Source organism: Pan troglodytes, chromosome 2 (genome assembly GCF_028858775.2).
Source record: "Pan troglodytes isolate AG18354 chromosome 2, NHGRI_mPanTro3-v2.0_pri, whole genome shotgun sequence".
Lineage (NCBI taxonomy): Eukaryota > Metazoa > Chordata > Mammalia > Primates > Hominidae > Pan > Pan troglodytes.
Genome location: NC_086015.1, coordinates 78,100,324 through 78,105,759, shown reverse-complemented (window position 1 = coordinate 78,105,759; position 5,436 = coordinate 78,100,324). Strand labels below are relative to the sequence as shown.

At 41.2% G+C, this 5,436-nt stretch overlaps 1 pseudogene; it reads right to left on the bottom strand.

Moving 5' to 3' along the window:
- Positions 1 to 2,818: 2,818 nt before the first annotated feature.
- On the bottom strand, positions 2,819 to 5,180 carry LOC100608679 (heat shock protein HSP 90-beta-like; annotated as a pseudogene).
- Positions 5,181 to 5,436: the final 256 nt, after the last annotated feature.

Here is a 5,436-nt window from a genome sequence, read left to right as displayed (position 1 = left end):
GTCATCCAGCAGGGTTAAAATGAAATACGCTACCCATCATATCAATGTGCTAGAGTGGAACAAACCCAAGGTTCGTAGTTGATGATCATGGGCTGGGCATGGTGGCCCATGCATGTAATCCCAGATATTCCGGTGGCTGAGGCACAAGAATCACTTGAATTCAGGAGGTGGAGGTTGTAGTGAGCCGAGATCGTGCCACTGCACTCCAGCCTGGGTGACAGAGCAAGACTAGTCCTGGCTTGGTCACTAAGTGTTACAGGATCTCTCTGGGCCTCAGTTTCTTCATTTGTAAAGAAGGATCAGGCACATTATCTAAACTACTATCTTGTTCTACCATTCTATGATTCTCAGTTTAGAAGTTAAGCTGAATAGAATGAAGCTAATTTCCCTATTATGGCAAAAATACTAACATGTAGGTTTTAAAACAACTGAGAATGGAATACCTTTTCTTCTTCTTTGTTAGTGAGAATATGCTAAAATATCACAGTGCAGCATGACCTTTAGAATCTTCTTGCCTTTTGCCTTTCCTGGTGATGCCCAACAAATGCATCTCAAGAGTTTTCAATTTTATTGTATAGAACCTTGTAGCAGTTTAGATGATAGATTTGGAGTCTAACAATGCCCTACCACTAAACTGGTATATGTGCAATTGGAAAATTACTTAGCCACTATAATCCTCAGTTGCCTTTTTTTTTTAATTTGGTGATAATAACAGCACTTAGCACAAAATATTTCTGTGAGAATAAAATGAAATGACCCATGTGAGTGTTCAGCACTCATTCATTTCCCACTAGCACACAGTAAGTGTTCAATAAAAATTATTAGCAGCTGTTGGGGCTGCTGCTGTTATTATACTAAGTGGTATGGTTTGGCTCTGTGTCTCCACCCAAATCTCATCTTGAATTGTACTCCCATAATTCCCATGGATTGTGGGAAGGACCTGGTCCAAGAAAATTTGAATCATGGGGGTGGTTTCCACCATACTGTTCTCTTGGTAGTGAATAAGTCTCACGAGATCTGATGGTTTTATAAGGGGTTTCCGGTTTTGCATTTCTCTCATTTTTCTTTTGCTGCTGCCATGTAAGAAGTGCCTTTCACCTCCCACCATGATATTGAGGCCTCCCCAGCCATATGGAAATATAAGTCCAATTAAACTTCTTTTTCTTCCTAGTCTTGGGTATGTCTTTATCAGCAGTGTAAAACGGATAGTACACTGAGTTACCCCAAATACCTAAGGTGCGGCCCCTAAGAAGCAGATAGGGGGCTCTTAGGAAGGGGAGTGCTTTTGTTTCCTAACTTTTCTAAACAGAATATGGTTCTCAGCTGATGAAACCAGCATTAACCATTGTACCGGTTATTATTACATTTGCCACTCACAAAAATGGCAAAGGAGGAATATCAGGTACAGATGCAAAAGATACAGACCTTTTGCAATTAATCTTCTTCTCACCTTGCCTTTTTCAAACCCCAATGAGCTACTCTAAAATCTCTCCCTTCTTTCATTCCAAGGTCCCTAAACATTTCCTCACAGTCTTCTTTGCAGTCTCTCCTCTCTGGTCACTGGATAAGAGCTTTATTAGTTAGGCCAATTTATCCTTGTTAATTCTGTTCTCATTTTCATTGCCTTATGTCCTGGACTCTGCCCATTCACAAGTGCTCAGGAGCTAAGTGGGCAAGAATAATTCCTTCTTGGAAGCAGTGGTTAATATTTCAAATGTACAATTTAATATCTTTTCTTTTTATCACTGCCACATAAAATATTAGCAATAAACAGAGAGGCAGCTTCTAAAAACCCTGACACTATGACACAAACAGCTTTCAAACTGTTCCTCCCTAAAAAGATCTCAAAGGAATTTTTCCCACCAAATTGTAACATTCACTACCTGCCTGAATGAACAGAACCATTGGCAAGAATTGGCATACTGATGCTTTGTTAAGATTCTCATTCATTTCCAACTCGATTTCTTACATTTCCAGGCTGATTACTTTCCATTCCAGAAATGCAGTTATTTTTTCTCTACATGGCTGCTTGTTTCTTTTTACACCTGTACAATAACTGCTTCTTATAGCCAAGGGGTTATATCATTAATTTAAAGACAACAGCACTGATCCTGTGGATTTTTCAAAGCAGAAGTTTTATTTCTCAGAAAGTTAAATTCTTCTTTCTTTTAATGGAATTAGTGAGTCAGAATCATATTATACATATTTTTTTTTCTTTCCGGAACTGTGATGACACAGGTAATTTGATTAAGCTAAGAAACTCAATTCATGTCACCTGTTGTGTTATAAATACATCAGTACAACGGGGAAAATAATTTTATTGAAAATATTAAATTTGGTGCAGGTTGCTTTTAGATGTCATTTTTATCTCTCATGTAGGACCTTGTCATCCATTGATTTGCCCTGGAATAGGGATGTTTATGAATAAAAAATGCATATAGGGTGGCTACTGAACATGTCTTTAATGAAGAATGCAAATAAGCATGCAGTCCTTGCCAGCAAGGAGCTTACTACCTATTTGGAAAGGCAAGGAATATACACAAATGACGTTGAATTAGAATAACAGAAGTCAGTAAAATCTAAGGCAACAATAAAGAAAATTCACTATGCTGTGCACAAATGAGAGCCAAATATTGGATGGAGACTAACAGTTATTGGAGGGAGAGAGAGATGCTGAAGAAAAAGAGTTACCCTTTTAAAATTTTTTGTATAAAACTGCATCTTCTTTATTTTGCATACTTTAATCTCAGAACAAAATAAACAAAAAACCCATAATATGCAACATCCAATCCTGTTGTCAAATTAGGGAGGGGATGGGGTTAGAGGCCCTTGTTTCCTGCCTTAGGCACAAGGACAGGAGAGAATAAACACAAGACATTAGCAGAGGGAGCCAGGCGAGACAGGACCACTCGAGGCTGTGGTGGGAGCCATGGGGACACTATTCAGAGGGCACAAGATTTCCAAGTATAAACTCCTAGTCTACCTCCTCCATGCAAGACACATCCTAATCGCCCTCGAGTGGGAAGGGAGTATTGTATCAGGAACAGCATCACCGGCTTCCTCTGCTGCCACTTCATCTTCATCTGTAGCTAGACAGAGCTTGTTCATGGTAGATGCTATTGGAGTAGGTCTGAGAATCCTCAGGGGAGAAGCCAGAAGAGAGCCCCACAGTTTCAAACAGCAGCACCCCCAGGTCTTTGACAGCTTTGTCGTCCTTGTCCACCTCAGCCTTCTGCTGCAGTGTCTCCACAATAGGTTGGTCAAGATTGATTTCCAGGTGCTTTTTGGCCATCATGTAGCCCATTATAGAGTTGTCTCAAAGTGTCTGAGCTTTCACAAGCTACTTCATATTGGCTGTTCAGCTGTAGGTGCCAGTCATAGTGCACCTGTGACTGCAGCTGCAGGATGAAGAAACAGACTATTGGAGATTTTCACTTTCTCAATTTTCTTCTTCAAGTTTTCTTCCAGGAGCTTGCAGAGGTTCTCAAACTGCCTTGCTCTCCTCCATTTTCTTCTTCTCCATCCTCAGGTAGCCTAAGACCCTACTAGGTAACTGAGACCAGGCTCTTTCCATCAAACTCATTGAGCTGCTGCATGCAGTACTCATCAGTGAGCTTGGTCATATATACTGCCTCAAAGCCCTGCTTCCTCACTCATTCCACAAAAGCAAAGTTGGCCACCTGCTCTTTGCTCTTGCCAGTGATGTCATAGATGGACTTCCCATCTCCATGTGAGAGGCATGCTCTGACAGAGATGTCATCTCATCTCCAGACTGGGTGGTGTGATAGTGCAGCAGCTCAGACAGGCATCATCAGTTAATAGAGTCCTCATGGATTCCAACCTTTAGATTTTTTAGAGAATTCCTCATGGAATTTCTTATAACATTCCTTGTCTTCTGCCAGCTCAGAGAAGAGCTCATGACACTTCCCAAGAGTGTTTTTGTGTGGACTTTCAGGATTCTGCTCTGCTGCAACACTTCTTGGGAGATGTTCAGGGCAGATCTTCAAAGTCATATATATATATATGCACACCACGGATAAAGCTGAGATACTCTGGTGTCAGCTCGTCATAGCACATGCCGGACATAGAGGTTGATGTTTTTCTTTTCTCTATTGTTCTCAAAGAGGTCAAAGAAAGCCCTACTCTTTTTCTCAGAGAAGTCAAAGACAGCCTGATGAGGGATGAATAGCAGTGCCCTGAATTCCAACTGACCCTCTACAGAGACGTGCTTCAGTGGCAAGCGGTCTTCCCAATCATTTGTGAGGCTCTCATAGAATTCTCCATACTCTTCCTGGGTGATTTCATCAGGCTTTCTGATCCAAATGGGCTTGGTCTTGTTTAGTTATTCCAGATCAATGCATTTTTTTGTTGTTATTGATCTTGGTTTTCTTTTTCTTATCCTTACTGCTGTTATCCTCCTCACCTGAACCCACATCTTCAATCTTGGGCTTTTTCTCATCTTTATCATCCTCTTCTTTCTCACCTTTCTTTTTTTTCTGCTTTATCGTCACTGACTTCTTTCACCCACCCGTTCCTTCTCCAAACAAAGGGTGGTGGGATAGCCTATAAACTATGAGTGTTTCTTTGACCTGCCTCTCTTAGAAATACTCTCTCTGTCTAGTCTTCTTTAAAGTGGAGGATCACTTTGGTGCCACTGCCAATGGGATCAACAGGGTCAGCACATACAGTTAAGAAACCCCTAGCATAAGACTCCCAGGCATAGTGTTTATCATCATTGTGCTTTATGATCACAACCACTTTTTCTGCCTCCAGGTAGGAAGCATAAAAGCCAACACCAAATTGCCCAGGCCTGGAGATGTCTGCACCGGCCTGAGGAGCCTCCATAAATGCTTTAACACCAGACTTGGCAATAGTTCCCAAATTATTTATGAGATCAGCCTTGGTCACGCCAATGCCTGCGTCCACCAAAGTAGGGTGTGTTCCTGAGGGTTGGTGATGTCAATTTTCAGCTCTTTACCACTGGCTAACTAGGAAGGTCCTGTCAGGTTCTCAAAGCAAATCTTGTCCAAGGCATCAGAAGCATTAGAGATCAACTCCCAAATGAAAATCTCTTTGTGGTAATAGCAGATATTGATGATGAGACACACGAGTTGGGCAATTTCTGCCTGAAAGACAAAAGTCTCCATCTCCTCCTCTACATGGTGCATCTCCTCAGGCATCTTGAAAGGAAAAGATTTACAAGTGCTAGTGAACAAGGTGGGCCGAGACCGTCCAACATGCACATGGCTCCAAAGCTGCGTGGGAGTGACTCAAGAGCTAGAGTTGCCTTTTAATGAGTGGCTATTACCTGCCAGCCATTGTGGTAGGCATTTTATACTTGATTTCTTTCAATTTATAAATAAACAAAGGTATGATTATTTTTAGATCTACATTTCACATGAGGACAATGCTGAGACTTTTAAAATAAATGTTAGT